The sequence below is a fragment of the Podarcis muralis genome, chromosome 17, assembly GCF_964188315.1.
Source record: "Podarcis muralis chromosome 17, rPodMur119.hap1.1, whole genome shotgun sequence".
NCBI classification, from domain to species: domain Eukaryota; kingdom Metazoa; phylum Chordata; class Lepidosauria; order Squamata; family Lacertidae; genus Podarcis; species Podarcis muralis.
Window position 1 is genome coordinate 20,174,460 of NC_135671.1, and position 27,410 is coordinate 20,201,869.

Here is a 27,410-nt window from a genome sequence, read left to right on the forward strand (position 1 = left end):
AGGTGAAATATGGCGACTTCACAATCTTGTATCGTGGTTCTCCTATTTTTACCAATATATCAGACACAATTATGTGTGCTGGGAAACATCAGTACACTGACAAAAATTAAGCATTATCATCAGTTAAAAAAAGGAGAATGAAACAAACAAACAAAAACCCCAAATACTGGGAGAATGATGTGCAAATAAATGCATAAAGAATGTATATTAGGTTTTTCCTAATAGGAGGAGAACAAGAGACCATTCCCCTGTTGCAGTGAAAGATTATATACACATTATTGTCTGCTTATTTCACAGTGTATGGGACTCAGTTCTTCATACATTGCCCTAGACCAGTGTTTCCCAACCTTGGGCCTCCAGCTGTTTTTGGACTACAACTCCCATCATCCCTAGCTAGCAAGACCAGTGGTCAGGGATGATGGGAATTGTAGTTCAAAAACAGCTGGAGGCCCAAGGTTGGGAAACACTGCCCTAGACCAGTTATCTGGAACCTGTAGCTTTTCAGATGTTGTTGGACTCCAGGCCCCATCAGGCTCAGCCAATGTGACCAGGCCTCAGGATGATAGGAGCTGAAGTCCATCAATATCTGGAGAGGGATAGGTTATTCATCCCTGCCCTAGACCAAGTACCATATTGACCTGAATATAAGCCACATTTCCCCCCCCCAAATTCCTACCACGAAAAGTTAAACTGCGGCTTAAATTCGCGACCTTCAGTTTTTCAGTTTCCTGAATTTTAAAGGTGCAGCTTATATTCGGGTGTGGCTTATATTCGGGCCAATACTGCAAATAAAGAATGACCCCTTATTTACTTACAACATTATACTATCTCTCCTCCACCACCCCTGTCTACCTTGGAATCTCTTTCATATTCTGGGCAAGGGTCACCAGTTGATTACTACATGAGACATCACATCTATTCCTATGTTATGCACACATTCCCAATAAACTTGTGTTTAGTTTGAAAGATATGGCAGTGCAGAGTTTACGGCCCTGCCAACTGATGTATTTAAACATTTGCTGGGTTCAAATAGGGGTTATTTTAATTACTTTGTGAGCCTTTGAAAAGGGCTTTCATCCTCAAAGCAGTGTTGATATGCAACATGCACTTCTTGTGGTTTAGTCGTTCAGTCATGTCCGACTCTTTGTGACCTCCATGAACCAGAGCACACCAGGCACTCCTGTCTTCCACTGCCTCCCACAGTTTGGTCAGACTCATGTTGGTAGCTTCGAGAACACTATCCAACCATCTCGTCCTCTGTTGTCCCCTTCTCCTTGTGCCCTCCATCTTTCCCAACATCAGGGTCTTTTCCAGGGAGTCTTCTCTTCTCATGAGGTGGCCAAAGTATTGGAGCCTCAGCTTCACAGTCTGTCCTTCCAGTGAGCACTCAGGGCTGATTTCCTTCAGAATGGATAGGTTTGATCTTCTTGCAGTCCATAATTCAAAAGCATCAATTCTTCGGTGATCAGCCTTCTTGATGGTCCAGCTCTCACTTCCATACATCACTACTTAAAACATGCACTTATAATATACAAAAAGATATTGAGTATAATTCCTACACTCTGTTGTGCAATAGTTACAGAGTGGAATAGCAGATGCAGAAGATCTTGTGGTTCTGGGGGTGGGCTTCCTTTATTCTTTATTCCTTTATTCTTTTTTCCTTTAGTCCTACTTCTCGGCCTCCATTGCATCCGCTAGCTCTCGCCCGGCGCAATTATTTAGTATAATTCGGTCTTTAACGTCCCTCGAAGGACAGCCAAATTTAAATAACAATTTGACACACAGCTGTGAGGCATTTGCGAGCTTTTTTGCGGAGAAGGTCCTGTTGCTCCGCCATGACCTCCCCACCAATTTCGATACAATAAAGGAACTGGAGGCCCCTCGACTGTCCTCGGGTCCAGTATTGGACCACTTTGACCGGATATCCCCAGCCGATGTGGACAGACTCCTCCGAGCTGGAAAGCCCACCACTTGTCCTCTCGACCCGTGCCCGTCCTGGCTGATTAGAGCGTGTCCAGACGAGGTGCGGGCCCCCCTGGGGGATATCATCAATTTGTCCCTTGGCACCGGGACATTCCCAGGGGAACTGAAGGAGGCAGTGGTGCGCCCGCTTTTAAAGAAAACATCATTAGATCCCTTAGATCTATCCAATTACCGCCCGGTTTCGAATCTTCCATTCCTGGGTAAGGTGATTGAGAGAGTGGTTGCGGAACAGCTTGGTAGGTTTCTGGATGAAACATCGGCTCTGGATCCATTCCAGTCCAGCTTCCGCGCTGGTCATGGGACCGAGACGGCTCTGGTCGCCTTAACAGATGATCTCCGTAGGCAGCTGGATCGAGACGGGTCGGGGCTGCTGATTCTTCTAGACCTGTCAGCAGCCTTCGACATGGTCGATCACGAACTCCTGGACCACCGCCTTGCCGACGTGGGGATCCAGGGCACAGCCCTTCAATGGCTGCGCTCGTTTCTCTCTGGTCGGGGACAGAGGGTGGCGCTCGGGGGGGAATTGTCATCCCGCCACTCCTTGGTGTGTGGAGTGCCTCAGGGTGCGATTCTCTCCCCGATGCTTTTTAACATCTTTATGCGCCCCCTTGCCCAGCTTGTCCGGAGTTTTGGGCTGGGCTGCCATCAGTATGCTGATGACACCCAACTCTATCTGTTGATGGATGGCCATCCTGACTCGGCCCCAGACACACTGATCAGATGCTTGGAAGCTGTGGCTGGATGGTTACGTGGGAGCCGGTTGAAGTTAAATCCTTCTAAGACAGAGGTCCTCTGGCTGGGACGGGACGATATGAGAGTGAGGGGGCAACTCCCTTCTCTTGCGGGGGTGCAATTAGTGCCAGCACCGTCCGTTAAGAGTTTGGGTGTAATCTTCGATACCTCCCTCTCCATGGAGGCGCAGATTGCAGCTATTACAAAGGCGGCATTTTTTCATCTCCGCCAAGCTAAGCAGTTGGCTCCTTACCTCTTTCGCCCTGACCTAGCCACTGTGATCCACGCGACGGTCACCTCCAGACTGGATTATTGTAACTCGCTCTACGTGGGGCTGCCCTTGAGACTGACCCAGAAACTCCAGCGGGTGCAGAATGCCGCAGCGAGATTCCTTACGGGGTCTTCGCTGCGAGATCACATTCATCCGGTGCTATACCAGCTGCACTGGCTCCCGGTGGAGTACAGGATCAGGTTTAAGGTGCTGGTTTTAACCTTTAAAGCCCTATACGGCCTAGGACCCTCGTACCTACGGGACCGCCTCTCCTGGTATGCCCCACAGAGGAACTTACGGTCTTCAAATAAAAACATCTTGAAGGTCCCAGGCCACAGAGAGGTTAGGCTGGCCTCAACTAGAGCCAGAGCTTTTTCGGCTGCGGCTCCAACCTGGTGGAATGCCCTGTCGCAAGAGACAAGGGCCCTGCAGGACTTGACATCTTTTCGCAGGGCCTGTAAGACAGAGCTGTTCCACCAGGCCTTTGGTCAGGGCGCAGCCTGACTCCCTCCTTTGGCAATCTCTACAAAGCTTTAGTCTATGGTTGCCATCAATTTGTATTTTAATTAATTTTTAGAATGTATTTATAATGTTGTACTGTTTTAGTGTTGTTAGCCGCCCTGAGCCCGGCTTCGGCTGGGGAGGGCGGGATATAAATAAAATTTATTATTATTATTATTATTATTATTATTATTATTATTATTATTCACTGTGGGGAAAGCCTCCATGCACTACAGTTGAGGAATGCTGTGTGTTATGCCTTCCCCCCCCCTTTTTTTTTTGGAGCATGGGAGTGTGAGATAGCCCACGGTGACTCATTCGTCTGGCATCTTGAGATTTGTGGGAGTGAACCCAAAGAAAAAGTGTGGGGAGGGAAAAGGTGTTAGGGAGGCTTTTGAGAAGCAGGCGGGAGCAGAGCTTTTCTCTCTACCAGAGCAGCTGTTGCACCACAAGATAGTTCAGGTTATAAATTCTACATAGAGGATATTAAAATGCTTCTACAGTTGAAAGAATGAACTGTATATTAAAGCTTCATCACCTAACACTTTGAGGAATGAAAATCATCAACAGAACATTCATGAAAGATCCCAGGAGCTCATTTTTTGCTTTCTCATTTAGCTTTTCTTCATAGGAGGCTATTTAAAGTGTCATTTTATAAGTTTTGCTAAATGGATTAAAGGCAAATGAGCTCAAGGGAAACATTTTACTTGAATTGCTACCAATCTTTATTATTAAATAGGGGATGATGTGCAGTGTAAAGTCAGCATTTAAGCTTTCTTTTCCTTTTAATCATTAAATCTAACGTAATAAGGCAGTGCTGAAAAATGCATGTAATGGTCTGTATCAAACTAAGTTCTACTCAGAGTAGACTCATTGCAATTAATGAACATAAATTAGTCATGCATATTAATTTCCATGGATCTACTCTGAGTATGACTAATATTGGATTTAACCCATACCTCCCCTTCTCCATTTTTTGAATTAATACTCACTGAAATATTTTCATGAAATTATGCATGTTAAAGTTTTGGCTTGCAACAATTTTATATAAGCTTCTTGCTAGAACTGCAATAAGCAATATTTTGCTCTCGCATTTTTATTTTTAAACTTTCATTCAAATGTGCAAGAAATAGAGTTTCCCCAACATTTCCTTTTGCTTTTCTAAGACAATTATTCATGAGCAAACCTAGAAGTCTTGCACGTTGACAGGTCTGTATCCCACAATACCTTTTCATACGAGAAGGTCATGTGGCTCTATTATAACAAAAATAAATTTACATAAGTAATCCAAAACTCCAAATCTTAATATCCACACCTCCCCACTTTCTGCAGTTACTTATATTATATCTTTTACCACTGAATATCTATTTCAAATCTATTTACTGCTTATCCTTTATATTCTTCTTACTGCACATTTTTATGTCAGTCCTGCTAATGATTTAAGATGTTGACACTAATTCTTATTTATAATCTATAATTTTTCCCCATTAGGTATTAAGACATCCCTCTCCTTGGTTTCTTAATCTTCTGGAAAGTTTTGCCATTTCTGCATAGTCCATTGGTTTTTGTTGCTAACCTTCCTTCATTGGAATTGTTTCTTCTTTCCATCTCTGGGCATATATAATTCGAGCACCCATGGTAGGATATGTAAATAGTTTTTTCTCCTCTTTAGGTACCTTTGAACCAATTATTCATAAGACAAAAGCTTCTGGGTTGTTGTTTTTTTAATAAAAGTTATTTTCATGTGGCTATCTTGACAATGGGAATTGTCATGCCAATGTAAATTTTGATCTCAACATGAATCAGGATACTGAGTCCTTTGAGGTCTGTGTGCATTGTTCGAATCTGTTTATATGACATTATTCAAGACAGTAATAATTAGCAAATTTGTTGCAGCTCCTGGTTGTTCTATATTTCCACATCTTTCTAACCTCAGAAATATAGGCATATTAGCATTCATTGGAAGAAAGAGATCTCAGGTATAGTTCATTCTTCAAGACAAGCACCACTCCAGACATCTACCGTAACTCTGTGTCATTTTCCCAGGTAGTTAAATACTACTTGGAAGGTCATAGCCTTGTCAAATCTGTAGGGACTTTTTGACCAATGATTCGTTATTATGCTTCAGTGACTAGACATATATCACTGACCATTCTGCTTATCTGACCTTGTTACCACCTATGATTCCCTTAGCAAGCTGTACACATACTGAATGCCAACTGCTAAAAATAAGAACCTTTTAAATATCCTTATCCTTTTCCAGTGCATGACATTTTCTTTCTGTCTTCCTAATTCCTAAAGTCCTCCATTTGAATTTGTAAGAAGTTTCACAATAAGTTGGTTATATTTTATGATAACCGAGAACCTGATGATGAGGTGCTTAAGTAGTTTTTATTTAAACCACAGCAATATCTTGGTAAGGTCTGTTGTATATGTCAATATAAATGGATGTGTATTTAATTTTTATGATTACATACTCCTTCCTTTTATGCTTGGGGACAGATTGGTCTATTAGTGTCCATTCCGAATCTATAAACTTTAGCTCAGCTTCCCGAGTTCATTAACTTGAGCTGGCAGATGAGGTAGTACAAGCAGAAGCAGAAGCAGGCAGGTGTTAAGGTATGGATTGACACTTTTGCATTTACATAGAAAAGTGTGTAATTGTGGGGAGATTGCATTGCAGAGTGGTCTTCATATGCTGTCATTGTATACACCTGAAGGAGCATCTCCACCTCCATCGTTCAGCCCAGACACTGAGATCCAGCACTGAGGGCCTTCTGAGAAGCAAGGTTACAGGGAACCAGTGGTGGCATCTGTTGAACACCCTCCCACCAAATGTCAAAGGAAAAATCAACTACCAAACTTTTAGGAGACATCTGAAGGCAGCCCTGTTTAGGGAAGCTTTTCATATCTGAAGGACTATTGTATTTTAATATTTTGTTGGAAGCCACCCAGAGTGGCTGGGGAAACCCAGCCAGATGGGTGGGGTATAAATAAATTATTATTATTATTATTATTATTATTATTATTATTATTATTATTATACCTGATATAAACCAAATCTATGGTTATACAGAGAATAAAATATCCATATCTGACATGCATCAGCTAATATGCCATGAAAATCATGGCCACTAACCCTGGCTTGGTAGCAAATGCTTGCAATATCTAAATTTTCTTACATTTCCCAAGTGTAGAAGAGAAGCTTTGTTTGCCTGTTTTAATGTTTTACCTCTAAAATCTTAGATCGCAGATTTGCCAAAGTCCTCTTCAAGGTTAGATGCTGTCCTTGTAGCTGTTAAGAGGTTGCAGTAGTATATCATGTGTTCATCTACTATATATTTTATCAAGGAGTTGTTGTTGTTGTTTAGTCGTTTAGTCGTGTCCGACTCTTCATGACCCCATGGATCAGAGCACGCCAGGCACTTCTGTCTTCCACTGCCTCCCGCAGTTTAGTCAAACTCATGCTGGTAGCTTCGAGAACACTATCCAACCATCTCATCCTCTGTCATCCCCTTCTCCTTGTGCCCTCCATCTTTCCCAACATCAGGGTCTTTTCCAGGGAGTCTTCTCTTGTCATGAGATGGCCAAAGTATTGGAATCTCAGCTTCAGGATCTGTCCTTCCAGTGAGCACTCAGGGCTGATTTCCTTAAGAATGGATAGGTTTGATCTTCTTGCAGTCCATGGGACTCTCAAGAGTCTCCTCCAGCACCATAATTCAAAAGCATCAATTCTTCGGCGATCAGCCTTCTTTATGGTCCAGCTCTCACTTCCATACATCACTAATCAAGGAGTTAGAGAACATATAATTTGTCCTCTTATTAGAACATTTCCTGGTTGATCCTTAGAGACCCTTTTGAGTATCTTCCTCGATGGAACATATAAATATATTACCAAACAGGTGGCAATTTTCTAAATTGTTGCCATATCTCCCAGGCCTGCTGTGATGGTTAGTTCCTAGCTTGTCAGTGTCAATAATTAATAATTGGTTCTACTGAGATTATGATTTTGTATTTCACGTTTTCTGCTTTGTTTCCTTGTCAATGGATCATAATAATGGTTGTATATGGTTGTATATAGCTGTCAGGAACTGGCAGAACACTGACCAGTTTGCACTGGTTTGGGGGAAGCAGGGGCTGGAGTCTGACTCGAGAGATGGGAGCAGTGGTTGGTGGGCCACTGCACCAGCCAGGAGACAAGAGATGGAGGCAGAGGAAGCTTCAGAGCCGAAGGATGGGTCAAGAGAGGCAGGTCAGGCAAGTGAAGGGCCACATGCTTCCCCCATCCTCTCCTGTTTCTGTCTTTGTTATGTACTGAGTTGAATAGGATCCAAAATGCAGCAGTCTGATTGGTCCTAGAACAATGCAGCAATATGATTGGTCTGCAGGAGCCATCCAATCCAGCTCAAGATGGAAGTGAATCCACAACCTGATTGGCCTACAGGAGAATTCCGGAATTAGCCAATCACGAGCAGCCCATTGTGTAAATAATGTATATAAAGCAGATACTTTGGGAAAAACATTCGTTCCTCCTCACCACTATGAGCTGAATAAAGAGCATGACAATCAGGTTGTGGATTAACTTCCATCTGGAGCTGGATTGGGTAGCTCCTGCAGACCAATCATACTGCTACATTGTTCTAGGACTAATCAGACTGCTGCATTCTGAATCCTATTGTTCTAGGACCAATCAGACTGCTGCATTTTGGATCCTATTCAACTCAGTACATAACAGTCTCCCAGAAACAGGAGGGGATTGAAAAGGGATGAGCAGAGGAAGATTCCAGACAGGTGTAGGCTCTGGCTGTATGTTTGCATCCCGCTGGAGGAAGGTACATAAACTGATGGAGGGGGAGTTGTCCCCTGTTGCTGCAACTGCTCCATAGAGCGGGGACCTGGGAACAGCTGTCTAGAGACTAGATTAGTGTGCGTAGGTATAGTCATACCTTGGTTCTTGAACTTGTTCCGCATCGGACGTTCGGCTTCCAAAAAATGTTCCAAAACCGGAACACTTACTTCCAGGTTTTCGGCGTTCGGGAACCAAAACATCCGAGTACCAAGGCGTTTGAGAACCAAGGTACGACTGTATTCAGACCTGTAGAAGCGATTGTGATATATTTGACAATAAAGAGTTAAGTATCTGCCATGTGCATTCCCTCGGCTGGGAAGCACCCTAGACAATAGCAGGTTGTTTTGAGGCAAATACAGCTTTTGAGACATCAGTGAAATAAGCAGAAGAGAAACTCTCAACAAGTTTTATGCCTGATTGCTTAATATTTTATTTATAACGAGTTGTAAAAACATGTTTAAGGCTAATGTATGATCACAAAAAGTCTATTAAAGAAATACCCTCTGTGATGCTTTTTTTGTGTGTAATTATAACCAGACGGTTGCAAAAATCAGTGATTAAAACATTTATCCAGCTTTCAACTAATATATTTTTGCAAATAGTAATACAAATGCTGCTTTTAAGCTTTCTGTCTGTAGCGCATATGCTTTCTAATTCAGTATAATAAAGAAATATCCCAGGGTTTTACATTTTGTACTCAGTTCAGGAATACTGTTCAGTTGTGTGATGCCTTAAATGAAACGTAATTAAGTTAATTAAGTTATGTTTGAACATAATTTAGCTTTACAATTGCAATTTTCTTGACATTTATAGTTAAATAAAATAAAAGGGATAAATGGTTTAATTCACTTCTATAGATAGCTATGTATTAATAATTCAGGAGTAACTCACATAGCGGAATACTATATGCATCAGTTCTTCGCAAGAGAGTTCAATGAACTCTTTAATGTGACAGTCAGAGATAACACAACGAGTGACTTATTATGCTTGGGAGGCCATAAAAAGTGACTGACACCTCTCTCTTTTTTTCCAGGTGGGGATAAAAGGCAACTGATTTCCTGGCCTTTGACAATCTAGTTAAGTATCTGACTGACAGGATGTTGGCACCAGCTTTGGAGGAATCGATCAGCCTCAACTCAAGGTAGGGAAATTTCACACATGTGAAGCTGCATCTAAGACTTAATTTACAATGTTAATTAGTCTTCACAAGCACGATAGATGATAGGTAGATAGATAGATGATAGATAGATAGATGCAAGCAAAGTGGAGTCAGAGATTATTTTCAGAATGGCATCATAAAAACCAAGATAACAAATCAAGATAACTATGTGCAGTTCAAAAAATCCTCCACATAAAATTTCAAAATTCACTACAGTGGTACCTTGGTTTTCGAATGTCTCCGTTGACGAACATTTCGGTTTTCAAATGCTGTAAACCCGGAAGTAAATGCTTCAGTTTTTGAACTTGCCTCGGAAGTTGAACATGCCATGCAGCTTCTGTATCGAGTGTTCCATACTGAGGCTTCTGTACTGAGTTTTCGGTTTTGGAACTCCAACAGGCTTCTGGAACAGATTACGTTTGAAAACCGAGGTATCGCTATATTTGGTTTTGGGGGACCCGGACATCCATGGCAAGGTGATTGGCTCTGGGTGGCTCAGGACTTCATGACTGTCCCATGGGGCTGTCCCAACATGCCACAACACATGTGGCAGGCCACACTATGGACCTTGTTTTCTCAATGGGGCAGGAATGGAGTGTTCTGAAAGTGAGGAATATTGACATCAGCTCCTTGTTGTGGTCAGATCACTGTTTCCCCTCAGCAGAAATACACAGCGACCCCAGCATGTACTCCCTCAGAGATTGCGCTGTTGCCCAGAGTGCTCACTCCTCCCTCTGGCATCTAGCTTCCTAGCTTTCAGAACCCCACCCAGGCTGTCTACAGTGGCTGCTTATGGAATCCTTCTGTCTCTGTTTGGCTTTGTGCTCTGTGACATGGATAAAATACCTGGTTCTAGGAGAAGGAGGAGGGTCTATCAGACTCTCTAGGGACATTGTGTTAACTGGCTGCAGTACTGTTTCAAATGCAACTGATTCCTGTCTCTGTTCAGGGCTAGTGTACCTGCTATCTCATTCTTGTTCTTCACTACCCATTATTTCCCAGCTCTTTTCATCTTCTGGGGTGCGTCCTATCTGCCACCACCACGAACCTGGGTCCATTCTCCCTTCATCCACCCCCTAACTAGAAAGTTCTTGGGGTGGCAGTCTCCACTACTCCTTCCCATCAGCCCAGTCCCTGACACCACCCCAGGGAGCAAAGCCTAACCAGAGGAAGGTGAACAAACTGGACAAGGCAACATTCTGGGGTTCTAAAATTGACCACAACTTCATTGATTCCAGATGTAGGTGGGTATTGGCTTAGGCATTGGGTGGATATCCCTCTCAGCCTCCTGGTGGAGGACTGAGGCATGAGAGGGCTGAGACTAGGATTAATGGGTCATCTGCAAAACACAGTGCCTAAGGAAGGATGGAAGGTTAGCATTCAAAACCACTGTAAGCCTAATTAAGCAGGGGGCAGGGGCATGGAGAGTTGTTATTTGGCTGGCTGTGGTCCTGAGGCAGGCACAGCTGGCTTTTATCAGCTGGGGACAAACCAGTGTGAAGTATGCAAGTGTATACAAGCACTTATAATGTTTCTTAGCTATCTGGGTTGAGTTGAAAAGCTTGTCTGGGAGCTAGAGAATGTTCATAAGCCCCCCCCCCTCCAAATCTCTTTAAAGCATGCTAGCCAGTAAAAGAAGATTATAGATAGGCACACATCTAAATTTGTTTAATGAATCAAAAATTCAAAACGCCAATGCAGTAAGCACACAGCTGTCTGCAGCAAACAATATTTAATGTTTACATGTGTGTGTTTTTCTGTCGCTGCTCTGGAGTCCTATTTATCTAGTGATTGTGGTGTATGTTTAATCAGAAATATTTATTCATTGGTTTATTTTTAAAACAAAAACAAAAAAACCCCTAAAACTTTATGGTCTCTATATAAATGTGCTGAAGTAAACAAATCTAGGTTTATGCCTGTGCCAAATTAACTTGAGAAGTCTGGATTCTAAAATAAGAGCCAGCAGTTTTCAACCCTGTACCTTATCATCTTTATAGTTCTCTTGGACCTGTGAGGTAAAATCACAAAACGTATAATATGAGCTTTGCAGTGAATGTGATTTACTCTAAGCTATGTCTTTCAGATGCTCTTGAAGAAGTTGGTCCTATTCTGCTACACTTGTCCTTAATTAGAATATATGTCCAGAATGCTGCATTCATGCCTTTAGATATCATACTTGCTTATAAATGTTTGTTTTATTCTTATTTAAAGCAGTAATTCATGGGCAATAAAATGAAAAGCTCCTAATTTTAAAAATTAGATCAAGTACCTTAATGAACACTTTGGTAGATTAATACCTACCTGCACATTTAAGCTGTGCAGTAAATGTGGCAAATAACATTTTAACAGGGTGAAAAATTAGTCTATTTTTTGTCTGTTTCCTTATATAATTTTTATTTTTAGTGGGTTTGGCTGGAGGTAATAATGGAACCATGTCAATGCTAGTTCTGAGTTGCTCAGGTACAGTGTTGGGTGAAGTGGTGTGGTTAAGGAATCATCAGTATGCATCTCTTCGGTACAGTGGTACCTCAGTTTCAAACATAATACATTCCGGAAGACCATTCGGGTTCTGAAACATTCAAAAACTGAGGACTCAACAACTGACAGCTAGGCCTCAGGATCTTGCACTCAGAGGAAGCTGCATGGCATGTTAGACTTCCGAGGCGTTTTCAAAAACCGAAGCATTTCTTTCCGGGTTTACGGCATTCGTAAACCGAAATATTCATCAACAGAAACGTTAGAAAACCGAGGTACCACTGTATTTTAGTTATTGACGACATCCTGTGTCTGTGGTGTCCACTTACCATCCCTAGGCTTACGTTATTGAACAGAACTGCTTATTAATAGTACAAAAAGGCATGATGTTACAAATATACACACACAACCATGAGAATAGGCATGCCTGTACAAGAACAGAGAACGTAGGATCCCAAGCATTCTAATTTCACTGTGGTTTGAAAGAAGAGGCAGGGAATAGATAAAGGCAGCCTAGGCATTGGTAGGGAGATTAATGGAGACCATGAAATTAACTTAGTGTGAATTCATAGCTGAGTTGTATTCTGTTACGTTGGTGAAAAAATGTTCATTATTTAAGCCATCTCTATCCTTCAACTATCCTTTTGCTAACCACACAGTTTAGCAGTTGTTCTGGGTGACATCCAGTTGCACCTATCCACTATCTTTCCTGCTGCAGCTCCTAAAATATGAAAATATACCCCAATATGCTATGGGATACCCTCAGAGCAGACATTAGTGGTGAATAGGGGAGGGTAGAAAAAGTCCTGTTATGAAAAATGAAACCCAATCTCCTTATGGAAATATACTACCCAGAATGATTATTAAACTATGGGGTTAGCAGAAACGTAGTTGAAATATATTAAATAATTAACCTTTCATAGCTGTGGTCACAGAAGAAAAAAGTTTAAAAATATGAAAAGGCATGAAACATATTTCTGCCCATATTTGCTTGACCAGATAGAGAAATCAATTGTTTGTAACCAGCCATTTATTTGAAAATATTTTATTTAGTTCTAACTGCAGCCATCCGGTGATGTAATTATCTTGACTTATACGTCAACATTTAAGCATTTGTTTGAAAGAGTCCTCAAACCCAGTGTTGAATCTGTACAGATGTCACTATCAGATGTGTCCACTCATAAACTTATTCTATTTCTTGCATTCATTTGTGGGGGTTTTTCAAATGAAGTACATATTTTAAAATATATTTTCTCTCATGAGGTAAGTGAGCCACAAGTAGAGGGGTTAAGGAAAATAAATAAGTAGTGGGAGGGTTCAGTTTCTTTTGGTCCCATTACATCAACATAGTCGGGTTTGCTATTTAGCTGTAAAATCATATGTTTTTTTTCCTTTGGCTTCTGTAAACCAAGTAACAGTAATACTTAAATGGTTTATTTGCCATTCATGGTACTATGATTTGGACCAGCATAAACGAGTTCATTTATGACAGCAATAGGCCTCTGGTCGAGCAGTTAGATCACAGATTCATCACTTCAGTTGTCCATGTCTTGGGCCCAAAACATAATCAGTAGTTGTGTAAATTGTTCCTGTTTTTGCAATAACCTGGGGTGATTTATAAGCAAAAAGTTTGGTCATAGCAGGTTAATTTGTAATATTATCTCAATCTCTTATCGTAACAGTTGTCTATGATTATTGCTTCCTATCTTTCTGTTGATCTAATTAACATATGTGGGGAAAATTAACTTGCAGAATGCAATAGGTCATAAACTACTGACTAATTCATTGATTACTGCAACTTTGAAATATCACTACAATTTGTGCTGACATAAGTACCGTGATTTGGGGGTAATGTTTTCCCAATTAATATCTGTATAATTTTTTTTAAAAAAAAAATCCAGTGACTATGTAAAGCAGGCTATCTCTAGAGTCCAGATATTTATGTTATAGAAAGTCACAGTTATTTAAATATTTATAAAATGAGAGTAGAAAGAAGCACTTTTAAAAAAGCAGTTAATAATGGGCCCGCATCAAGGGAGCCATCAGTATAACAGCAAAGTGCTTTGCAACTCCAATAACTTCACTAGTGCAGAAGCAGGCCATCAAATTTAATTAAAAGCAGTCAAAAATAAACTGAAAAATTGAACTGTAAAAAGCCTATCCTTTGCCAGCAGCTGAAAGCAAAGAGAAAGAGAGCCTTGGAAGTAGTAATGAATTGATAAGGCTTACTGCCTGCAACTTGTAATTTGCTCTGTCAGATTTTCGTATCAGTTAAACTAGATTAATAGAGCAGGCACTGATTCTCTATCTTAAATCCTTCTTCGCAGTCCTCCTCTTATGGGCACCCATGATAAATGGAAGCCTGAGTAGGTCAAAGTTTCAATTTGTTTCCCGGCTTGCTCACTTCTTTTAAATAATTCTGGCATCTTCGCTTACAGAGATGCAGAGCAAAGGCTCCAGGACAATTTAGAGACTGAAATAAACCTTTTTATTGACTGGTTTTTGGCCCTTGTGGGGGATCCTTATTGCCTTAATTCAATGGGGTTAGGAAATGCCTGCAAAGCGAGCTACTGACATCTCCATCTGCCACTAGAGGCTCTCAAGGCGAAATGAATGATACGGAGGCTCATTTGCAATGTGATACGACTAACACATTTATTGCTGCTTTAAATGCTCAGATTAATGTGGATCTGTGCAAACTGTACCACAAGGACAAAAACAATTTACTTGAGATCATTTTTTTTATTTTTATAATGTTCTTTAATGAAGCTAAAGCCTCCCTGCTGTGACCTTATTATGTTTTCCGACATCAGTGGGAAACAGATTATGTTGAATTGAAAGAGAGCTCATGAAACAGCAGGAATTTTTGCAAGGGAAGATCAATTACTTTCTCTCCCTCCCTCTCTCTCTCTGTCTCTCTCTCTAAAACTGTGAATATGGAACTAGGAAAGGCAAAAGTGAAGTCTGCAACCACTCAGAGTTAAAATCAATTTGCTTACAAAGAAGGGAGAAGGGGGGCTGATTTAAAATACCAAGCATTAAGATGAATCATTTTTTTTAAGACAATCAACATGAAAGCATGACAGCACAATTAAGTATTAGATAAGATAAATTAGGTTATAGTATAGACAAGATATCTCTCCTCAAAGTAACTTTCATGAATACCTGTAATATGTGTGTAATATATTGAAAAGTTGACAAACTGAAGAACGTGAAGGAGAGTGGTTGGCAGTGTATAATTGATTGTTTTGTTCTCTGGCTGCTAAAATGCCCTCGTGTGTTTAAAACTGATTACAAAATAAGAGTCGTGTTCAAAATGTTACGTAGTTGTTTTTCGAAATATCCATGAAAGACAACTAGAATTTTGAATGAGAAATAACTTGGACAAGGACATTCATTTCTCATAATGGGAACCAAATTTCAAATTCGGGTAAGGGAAGCAGGTCAGTTTTCATGAATCAGGCCTTTTGTGCCAACTTGCTTATAATTCCTTAGGACGCATGGGAAATACTGATATCTCTTGGATCACTTCACTACATGGATTTAGTCATTTTTGGTGGTTTCAATCCATTTGAGAAGTGCCATCTAGGGATTTGGAACACAGATCTGTTTCTCCATTGCATTAGGAGAGACTGTGAAGATGTTGAAGTGGTGCCTGAATGCAATGCTGGGATGAAACCAACAAACTGAAGTTGAGGGTAGACAGTTCTTGTGCCCAGAAATTAGGTGGGCAACCTGCTCTTGGAGGGGTTGCACTCCCCCTGAAGAAACATGTTCATTGCCTGTGAGTTCTTCTTGAACACTGGAGTCCCAAGGGGATATCTGGCCCCTGCTTTTTGTTTTTGGGGAAACTGTCTGACCGACTATGGCCATTCCTCCCCCCCCCCCAATTTTTTTAATTGATTTTCCAAATTTCTTTTAAACAAACAAACAAATAAACAAGCAAATATAAATCTCAGCCATATTTAAACCAATCTTAGTAACATTGTTACGTGACTTCCTCGTATCCCCCTGGTTGAATTTCAGTGTATATCATTTTAACAGTTTTCCAAAACCAATATTCTTATAAAATTAACTTAATCACTTAACATCTTTCTTTCTTTCAAATTTGGCATTAAACATATTAATTCATAACATTACATATTTAAATCCTAAGCCTATCTGATATTTGCAAGCTTTTCCAATTAAGTTAACTTAACATATTTAACTAAATAGTCTTTAAATTTCATCCATTCCTCCTGGTACTCCTCCTCCTTCTGGTCACGGACTCTTCCAGTCATGTCGGCTCAACTATGGCCATTCATGGACCAAGATAGTCTGGCCTCAGTACTCCATGCTCTAGTGATCTTCTGTAAAGACTACTGCAATGTGCTCAGTGTGTGGCTGCTCTTGTAGATAGCCGAGAAGCTGAAGCAAGTACAGAATGCAGCTGCTAGGTTGGTGAGTTATGAAAATGCTGTACTGGCTCCCAGTGAGCTACTGGACCCAATGAAGGGTATTAATAGTGTACAGCTTGGGACCTAAGTACAGTAATACCTCTGGTTACGTACCGTCCTCCTTGCAAATGCTTTGGGTAACGAGCTCCTCTAACCCAGAAGTAGTTGCTCCTGGAATCGAACTTTGCCCGGGGATGCAAACGGAAGTCGTGCACCAGAAGCGCGCGCGTAGCAGGAGGCCCCATTGGTGAAAGCGTGCCTCATGTTAAGAACAGTTTCAAGATAAAAATGGACGTCCGGAACGAATTAAATTTGTAACCGGAAGTACCACTGAATCTAAAATATTGCCTTCCCCAGTGTTGACCTCTTTGAGTCACCACCATGGGAGGCCCTGGTGGTGATGACTGTTGGCATACAAATAAGGAAATGGGGGCAATTGGAAGCCCCAGCTGGCTTCAGCCCACCAGCCGGTGTGCCAGGCAATCTCCAGTCCTTGCTGCAGCATCTGCGACCCACAGCTTCAAAAGCTGGGGCACGCAACTCAGCAGAGATAACGCGCAAACAGAAGTGGCAGGAGAGGTTGTGTGAGCATATTTACAAGCAGTTTATTCAGCATACATCAGGAAAGAAGAAGAAGAAGAAGAAGAAGAAGAAGAAGAAGAAGAAGAAGAAGAAGAAGAATAGTAGTAGTAATAGTAGTAGTTTGGATTTGATATCCTGCTTTATCACTACCCAAAGGAGTCTCAAAGTGGCTAACATTATCCTTTCCCTTCCTCCCCCACAACAAACACTCTGTGAGGTGAGTGGGGCTGAGAGACTTCAAGGAAGTGTGACTAGCCCAAGGTCACCCAGCAGCTGCATGTGGAGGAGCGGGGAATCGAACCCGGTTCACCAGAATACGAGTCTACCACTCTTAACCACTACACCACACTGGCTCTCCAGTGGAAAAGGAAATCATGTCTGATCCCCTTCGTGTCCAAAGCAAGACAGCTAAAAGTGAACGCTATACACAAACAGAAGTTCCCAGCAAGCTGTGCTGGAGTGTAAACAGGCATGCCTGTCCCTTAAGGTGGAACAGAATATTCTAACATCGCCACCATTGGTTGCTGCCTACAGACCCATGAGAGGACTTTCTCAAATTTGGTCCTGTTGCTTTTTTTTTTTACCAATATACCATCATTTCATGCTAAATTTCATTCACAGCGGTGGGTGTGGTGTGACACAACAACGAACATCATTTGACAATGAGACTCTTCCTCCACCCTATTTGCACATACATGTTTCTGTTCCTTCATGATTCACCTATGTAAAACACCTGGTTCCATATATGCTTGTTTATTCCTGTGATTTTCTGGGTGAATCAGGCTCCAAACGGATTTTTATTTCTTTCTGGAATCAACTACAACAGAAGTGCATGCTAAGTTCCACTGGAAGATCTTTGTAAGTAACTTGATTTTATGCTAGGTTCCACTAGATCTCCAGAAGTGGCTTTTATGTTGTATGAAATCTCAGATATAAGGCAGAAATTAACAGCTAGGGCAACATTGGGGAAATGGAATAAATTGCCATGTGAATGCAGCCCGAAAGTGGAATCACACATGACACCCAAAGAAGGCTGAAACAACATTAGTTTGTCAGTGAAACGGACGTTTTCTTATTTGAATGGTACTGGTAGCCACAGTGCCAGAAATGACTTCTGCTGACATGGCCCATTCACTTTCATTTGATTTGTAATGTCTGTCAAATGCAATGTTTATAACTCTGGACTGCATTACTGATATAGCTAACTCAATGAAAATGTTTTAAATTACAGCAGAACAGACGTGTGAAACATATTTTACCTTCTAGAGATATTTGGCCCCTGCTTTTTGCTTTTGGGAAAATAACACAGAAATAGAGCTTTCATAAATTCAACATCTGGTAAATTGGCTTCTTGCTAACTAAAAACTTAGTCCAAAAATGGGGAAATACACAAATTTATAAGCTGCATATGAATATTTGGAGACTTTCCAAGCAGAAAATTTAATTGTATGTCACAGGACTAGTTTGGATGAGAATGCCACAATGTCCATAAAAGCTAATTATGAAATTCTAAATATATAACAGGAAAGGTATACAAATGCTTACATTTAAAACATCTACCAGAATTTGAATAATTATCAAATGAGATAGTAAAGGCCAGATACTATTTTCCTCTTATCAAATATTTAATTACTTTCTGCCATTTAAGAACCTAAGTCACTTTTTTAATCCAATACGTTTTTCAGGTTTGACAATTAAATTCATCCTGCTTTTTAAAAACTCACTATCATTATTACTGCACATATCTAAGGATACATTAAGGCTGGAAGCACCTATAATGTTATAACCATAGAATCATGGGAGAGTTGGAAGGGACCTTGGGGGTCATCTCATCCAACCCTCTGCAATGCAGCAATCTCAACTAAAGCGTCCATGACAGAAGACCATCCAACCTCTGCTTAAAAACCTCAAATGAAGGAGAGTCCACTACATCCCAAGAGAGGCCGTTCCACTGTCAAACAGCTCTTACTGTCAGAAATTTCTTCCTGATGTTTAGTTGGGATCTCCTGTCTTGTAACTTGAAGCCATTAGTTCAAATCCTACCCTCCAGAGCAGGAGAAAAACAAGCTTGCTCCATCCTCCACGTGACAGCCCTTGATATATTTGAAGATGGCTATCATATCTCCTCTCAGTCTCCTCTTTCCCAGGCTAAACATACCCAGTTTCTTCAACCTTTCCTCATATGGTGCCCAGAATTGGACATGGTATTCCAGGTGAGGTCTGACCAAGGCAAAATAGAGTGGTACTATTACTTCCCTTGATCTAGACTTCTGCTGATGCAGCCTAGAATAGCAATAGCTATTTAACTCATGTCAGCATATGGCAACCCTACATTTGTTCATGCTTAATGTTTAATACGAAAGAACAATATTCATACTCTTTAAAGGCAGCAGAATAGTGTTGTATTGTGGTCATAAATGACATAAATCTGGAAACTGTCATCCTGTCCAGGGCGTACAGTGGTACCTCTGGTTAAGAACTTAATTTGTTCTGGAGGTCCGTTCTTAACCTGAAACAGTACTTAACCTGAGGTACCACTTTAGCTACTGCCACCGCTACATGATTTCTGTTCTCATCCTGAAGCAAAGATCTTAACCTGAGGTACTATTTCTGGGTTAGCGGAGTCTGTAACCCGAAGCGTCTGTAACCCGAGGTACCACTGTACTTCTGTAAATCACTCTATGGTGGAATCTACACACATATAAAAAAAAAAACGTTTTGAAAAACACATTGAATTTGGCATAGCTCACTGTTGCCATCTTTACAACATACTTAAAACGTTTTATTTGCAGGTATCTAGCTGAGTCCTATGTGGGGTTGCTTTTATAAAATGTTTGGAAGCTAATGTGGAATGCCACAAGCAGACAGCTCTCATGGGCTTCTAATAGAAATCATATTCTTGCCTGTTCTGCATTTGCTTCCAGTGTGATTTTGGACACAGTTCAAATGACTGTATATCACCTTCCAAGCTTTTCTGTGGCTTTAGCCCAGAATATCTTCAGGACCACTTCCACCCATATAAATCTGCCTACTTACTGAGATCTTTGGCAGAAGCCTTACTTTATTTCCCATTGCTATCAGTGGTGTGGTTTGCAGTGACACGGAATAGGAGCTCTCATTACTCAGTGACAATGGTTTGCAATTCTGCTTTTAATTCTGTTAGCCAAAGTTGAAGATTTCAGTGGTTCCAAAATCCACTTTTTTAAAAAGCCTCCCCGTGTAGTATGAATGGAAAGCTTTTGGAGGGGTGGAGACAGGAAGAAAATGCCTTCACTGGATTCCTCTGGAGATTTCTAAACCTTTAATGGTTTGAATGGTTACTATCAAACACTGCATTTTTATAATACACAGGGCTGTTTTAATCTACCAGACAGTTCTGCACTTTTAGACAGCATTTTGAGACAACGACATGATGTTATATTTGCATGCATAATATATTAAAACATAATGTGTGTTGAGTGAGCGGGTCATGATATATATTTAATTTAATGCTACAGTACTTTCCGTAGTGGCTGTCATTTATTAATGTACAATTCCACCATAAACATGCATACATTTGCAAAATAAAATAAAAAATAAAAAAATAAAAATCTTATCCATGTTGGTTCCTAAATAGAAGATTGCATTTTCCCTTCAAAAGTGCAAATGTGCACTTAAAATCCATTAATCAACATGCTAGCCATCCATAGCAGAATTTTATTAACAACACCAAGCTAACCACACATTTGACAGACATGCCTCTCCAGGTAGAAATCTCCCTGCCTTATTTAATTTATGGTGAGCAATGCATGCACATCGGCCATCAAAAATTATTAAAATCTGCAAAGGCAGAAACTGAAGCTTCCGGGGTGGTATTTATTTGCAGAACACTAGAGAACATGTTGACATGTTCTGTCAAATCAAGCACTTTGCTTCTCTGAATGGTCAACTACAAGACTTATTTCCCAGCCTACTCAGTTTTCTGGCACCTCTCAGGTGGGCGCCATTGCCATTATAAGAGAAAAAGGGAGGCATTCAAGGTGAGTTCTGGTACCACTTTTTCTAGAAAAATAGCACTGGTCAGCTAGACGGGAGGCCTATGAGAACCAAAACAGTTTCTCATGTACAGTGGTGCCTCGCAAGATGAAATTAATTCATTCTGCGAGTTTTTTCGTCTTGCGAATTTTTCGTCTTGCGAAGCACGGTTTCGGAAAAGTTTTGGAAAAGCTTCAAAAATCACCAAAGTCTTCAAAAACCTCAAAAAAGGCTACCACACCACGTGCTATGAGTTGCTCCTCGAAGTCAAGTCGCAACTGTATTAACGGTTTTAAGAAAAAGGAAACAAACTTGCAAGACGTTTTCATCTTGCGAAGCAAGCCCATAGGGAAATTTGTCTTGCGAAGCAGCTCAAAAAACCAAAAACCCTTTCGTCTTGCGATTTTTTCGTCTTGCGAGGCATTCGTCTTGCGAGGTACCACTGTATTGTGTGTTTTTGAGGCGATATTTATTAAAGTCATGCATAGGCACCATAGGAGGTACTAGTGGTTAGAGAGCACATTGGTAACCCCTACTGTACACTTTCACAAAATGATACAACAGTTGTTGCAACATTCAACATATTTTGCTTTTCTGAAAAATACTGTTTAAGGATGGATAAAATTTCAACGAAGAATCATTCTTTTTTACTCTAGAGATATCTGAGAAGTAATTGCGCACATTCATTCGATTCCAGATACTTTATATTAGTCTTTTCTGGATTGCTGCAGTTAATATTAATCTAATTATGTTCATTAGGTCCTAAACAGTTTAGAATTGATTAAAAGATGTCAATATTAAATTGTGTCTGATATTAAATTACCATGGGCCTAGAACAACTTAAACAAGCTCATGATGAATCTTGTTGTCTTGCTCTTAATATTCCTATTAAAAATCAAGAAGCTGAAAACTAACGAAATTCGGTCATCGAAAAGAGAGTAAAATATTACTTCCCTTTGTTATTACAGTCTAGTTTTCTCATTGCTACTTGGTGCATCTCTTCCATGTTCCATTCATTATTTCTAGAACTTTGCTTTAATTTGGAACCATCTTTTCCTTTACACATCCATCTGTGACTATTATGCTAATATATTCTCAGTTCTTGCACCTCTCTTAATTTCTATGGAAGTTTGGGCACATATCAGTAAATAACTGCATAAGCATCTGTTCTGTACTGAGGCTTCTTAAACGTTGGAAACATTTCTAAGCACTGGAGCAGCTCACTCTTAATATCTCCCATAATTGAAGGTATAAGGCCAAATGCCTCCCTATGCATCTATTTTGCCCACTGGAGGTTCTGCATGATTCCAACTTGCATCCCATGTCGTTTAACATTTGCAAGAAGCAACTGGGTGGACAGCCCCAAAGCTTTGGGCTGCAATGCTATTAATACGCTGCTGGCAGACAATTACCATCTCTCTACTTGTTAATCCTAGGGAAGCTGTGGAACTCTTAAACAGGTATTTGGAGGCATTTGTGATGGACGAGAGGGAACAAGCTGAAGTTTAATCTAGACAAGACAAGCGCAGTGAGTAGGAAAATTGGCTGGAGTGGGTAGAGGGGTTACACCCCCCCCCCCCCAAAGAACGAACTCCTCAACTTGGGGGTTCTTTTTGATTCAACACTGTCTATGGAAACACAGGTGACTGTGGCTGCCAAAGTCCCTTTTAACAGCTTATAATTTATGCCAAATATAAATCACACCTAACCACAGTTATGAATGCACTAGTTACCTCTAGAGTAGACTTCTGTGATTTATGTAGAGTTGCCTTTGAATATGAACCTGGAAGCTTCAGCTGGTACAAAGCAAGGGCGTTTGGATGTACAGTGGTACCTTGGGTTACATATGCTTCAGGTTACATATGCTTCAGGTTACAGACTCCGCTAACCCAGAAATAGTGCTTCAGGTTAAGAACTTTGCTTCAGGATGAGAACAGAAATCGTGCTCCGGCAGCGCGGCAGCAGCAGGAGGCCCCATTAGCTAAAGTGGTGCTTCAGGTTAAGAACAGTTTCAGGTTAAGTACGGACCTCCAGAACGAATTAAGTACTTAACCCGAGGTACCACTGTACACTAAAGAAAGTGTGGACACATTAAATCAATTATGTGCCAACAGAACAAGTTACTACTGTGTTTCGTCATTGTTTTCTGACCCATGTATTGATTCACTGCTTTGGGGACCTTTGAGCTAAAAAGTGATATACAAATAAACCACACCATTTAATGTACAGCATTCAGATAGGCTTACAAGCCTCTTGGCTTTTAAATGATCTAACTTTGATTGGCTATAGAACTGATAAATTGTTTTTACAGTCCGAATATTTTAAAATAATAATAATTGAGGGGTATCTTTTAACTTTAACAATATTTTAAATAATGTAAATTAATTGTAATTTTATGTTTATATCCTGGGGTTGATGCAATTAATATTAATTATATCCATTAGGTCCTAAACAGTTTAGAATTTATTAAAACATGACAGTATTATATCTAATATTAAAAATTACCATAGGCACAGAACAACTTAAACAAGCTAATTTTCGCTGCCTTTAAGATGATGGACTACAAATATTTAAAATAAATAAAGTATACATTATTTTACCTTGAAAAAAAATAATCTGGAAAACGTGCTCCTATTTCTCATTCTCTGTAAAAGTATCATTATAACACACACACATTGATTGATTGATTGATTGGTTGGTTGGTTGATTTGGATTGTTAGCATTCCCATGTTGTAAGCCAAAAGCTGTATTCTTAAAAAAAAAAAATTAAAAAAAGCTGTTATGGGAACAAATTTATTTGTGTACAAATGACTGGGCCGCGAGCATTTTATCTTTCATTTGAAACAGATATAATGTGATAAATGGACCTTTTAGACTCCTATCATTCATTCATTTTAAGAGGGAAGTATAGTTTGTCCTCCACTTATCATGCGATCCAGCATTCTATTCTAATATTAGCATTTCTATCAGTCTTTTACTACAAATTTGAGTGAACTATATAATAATGAATTCAAACTCTTCTGCATGGAGACTGGAGATATATTAACAAATGCACTGTCACACTCAAATGAACTTATCTACCATCATCCTCTCTAGACTGACCCTGAGAAAAGCAATAGCCTTATTAGATGATTTACTAAATCCTGGCCCTGATCCTAAACATTGTGGCTGGGATTCACTGGCTGATTTGAAAAGCACTTGAGAAAGCAATGGAGCTGCTGCAGTAAAATGAAGAAAAGAAAACATTTGCATAAGCATTTTGAGAATGGCTACGGTTAGTAATAATTCACACTGATTTGAGCTATGCTTATTTTGAAGAGCGGCTGAAGTTTAACATACACAAGCCCTGCTCAAGCCATGCCCCCAACATCTGCACTGGCCACTCCACCCCCTAACCTTGTCACATCAAGGGCTTCTAAGCATGTTTGTGGTCAGAAAGCATGATATCACCAGGGTTCCTAAGCGAATTTGCTTAGAACCACTCGCCAGATCTTCCTGGTCAACATGGAGAGGCCAGAGGGCTGGGCTGGAATGTTGTATCCCCGTATTTATGTTGCAGTTCCTTGTTTGAGCTCAACATCTTAACAGGACCACAGCTATAAAAACACAGGTCTGCAGAAAAAATGGCATTTCCATTCTATCAGATTTCTAATTACCAAAGGACTGAAATATTCAGGCTTGAATCCAGACATGCTTTTTTGAATTCACACAAAGGTGGTTCTGCTTATGTTTCTTTCGAATCAGGAAAGTGCTGTTGGAGATTTCTGTTTGTGCAGTGAAACTTTCCTGTCAAAACCAAGGGGAAGGCTATTGCTTTCATGTGCTACTTTTGGGTTTCCACATCTGGATAGCCACTATTTGGAGATGGTAGGAGGGTCTTAGGCTTGATCTAGCAGTGGTTCTGATACTATGTTTCTGATCCTAACATCTTGTGATTGCCCTTACTTTCTAGAAATATGTGGTCAGCTGCTAGGCACTGATATCCCCTGACCCCTGACCATTAGGTCCAGTCGTGGACGACTCTGGGGTTGCGGCACTCTTCTCGCTTTATTGGCCGAGGGAGCCGGTGTACTGGTCATGTGGCCAGCATGACTAAGCCACTTCTGGTGAACCAGAGCAGCACACAGAAATGCTGTTTACCTTCCCGCCAGAGTGGTACCTATTTATCTACTTGCACTTCGTGCTTTCGAACTGCTAGGTTGGCAGGAGCAGGGACCGAGCAACGGGAGCTCACCCCGTTGCGGGGATTCGAACCACCAACCTTCTGATCGGCAAGCCCTAGGCTCTGTGGTTTAACTCACAGTGCCACCCACGTCCCTACTGATAGCCCATTGCACATTAATTCCCCTGAGTAAATGTATCCACATTTCCTCCTGCCCTCCTGATACATGTAGAAAGCTGCTGGAGTTTGTGTCACACCCTATCGTCAGATACATCTCCTATGCATATTTTACAATTGGCATGTCTACAGTATCCTGCAGAGCTGGCCTAATTTCCCACCTTCTTTGAGCAGCCCCCCTGCAAGTCCTACATCAAGCCAAACGCAGCCATCACGAAACAGGACTTTGATAGGAAAAATGCCCTGTTGTAGTTCTTTGCGACAAGAAATGAAATTGACAAAAGATTTTAATTTTATTTGATTTTGATTTATTCTATTTCTATACTGTTTTTCATTCAAAAGAATCCCAGAGCAGCTTACAAACAAACAAACAAACAAACAAACAAACAAACAAACAATAAATAAATAAATAACAAGAACATGGTGGGACATAATAGAATATCACAAATACAGCATAAATCACAGAATAATTAACAAACATTAAAGTGCAGCCAATTACCCTCCCCCTTTGTTTTTCCTTTTAGCTTCTACCTCCGTTTCTGTCCTTCATCTAAGACTATTACAGGTCTCGAAGACTTGAGCTCAGATTTGTAGTCTAACACTTGAAACCCTTGGCTTTGAAAGCCCATATCTGCAGCTCATCATCAGCTTGCAGTCATTGCTTGGCAAACCTTCCCCATAACTGGGAAACTGCTCTTTCTGTTTCTCTTGGATTCAGCCCAGAAAGACCCTCAACCCCAACGCCCTTGACATGTTTTGAGACAGATCACAAGTAAGGGTAAATATACTTTTCTGGTTTCTTCTCTCCCCATACTTTCTTTCTCACATTCCATCCAGCTTTCACCACTTCCCGCACCCCTGAAATATTATGTAAGCTGAAATATCACCATCTTGCTGCTCTTGGCTCACTGCCACTTCATATGTCTCTCTCCATATCTCTTGGCCTCCCCCTCTGTTATGGGACAAGGCTTCTGTAATTTACTTTGCCATTTCCTTTTTTATTTTACCTTATTGATAAAGCCTCATTTTCTGGCAGAGTTTTGGCCTCATCTCTATTATTCTCTCCCTTACAAGACTACTCCTCTATCTAGGCACTTGTTCTATCTAGGCACTTGTTTCTAAAGTTGTAGCCTATCCACCCTTTGCAAGCAGTTCTCCACTTGTTCCGGACTTCCTATACACGGATCCAATCAGTTTTCGGTTTGCCTCATTTCCCCCAGGAAAACCCATTTTTTACTGAATTGGTGCAGATGCCAACCCATGAAGAACCCAACTGACATTTTCAATTGATGTTCAGCAGTACAGAGCAGGGTTTCCTGGGGGAAAACAGTTGGGCAAACAGAATTGTGAATGAGCCCTCATATTCACACCGTGGTCCTCTGTATTTTGACGAAGAGTGGCTGGCTTTATTTGGTTTCAGTTCAGCACAATTATTTGCTGGACTGGCTCACTGAATTGAGCCATTTGTGTTCGAATGTTACAAGTGTGCCATAAGTCAGGAACAAATGAAAGCCTACTATGGTTTTCATATAAAGACTTTAAATATGAAACTGTCAGTACTATTTAATTAAGGCCTTATGCATAAATCCCAGTTGAACAAAATGAGAATATTCTGCGCGTGAATGTCTTCATGTTGCTATGAACGTTAGAATTTGGCAGCGCAACATCAGTAATGAAGGTGAAGTATTATAGGTCAAGTACAGCTAATTGCAGAATTCTAAAATCTCTGATTACTGTCAGGACAGTAGATAGAGCACTAGCTTGCTATATAGTGAAGAGGAAACATTAGAAGCAAAGGTCAAAGCATCATCACTACAGTTGAGCTGTCTGGGGCTAATAGATCAACAGAAACACTTACATGCATGGCTGGCTTTAATAGCCATATCTGTACTAAATAGCATCTGTTTAAAATGATATCCAGCCTTAGAAATGGACTGCAGTAATAACCATTGTTCATGTGTATTTGAAAGAATGCTTTGTCACAACAAAGGACTCAGAAATGTAATGCAAACAAGAGTCTCTTTCTGAGGGTTAGAAAGAACATCGCTTACTAATTTTGGAACTGTGTC

The 27,410-nt window shown here is 40.6% G+C and overlaps 1 protein-coding gene across 27 annotated transcripts in view; it reads left to right on the forward strand.

Moving 5' to 3' along the window:
• Positions 1–27,410, forward strand: part of PTPRD (protein tyrosine phosphatase receptor type D) — a 1,167,048-nt gene that overhangs the window by 291,878 nt on the left and 847,760 nt on the right. For all 27 annotated transcript variants that reach the window (XM_077921375.1, XM_077921383.1, XM_077921379.1 and 24 more), the window contains one exon: positions 9,370–9,477. The gene's annotated coding sequence lies outside the window, so the exon portion shown is untranslated. The remainder of the gene's footprint in view (positions 1–9,369; positions 9,478–27,410) is intronic.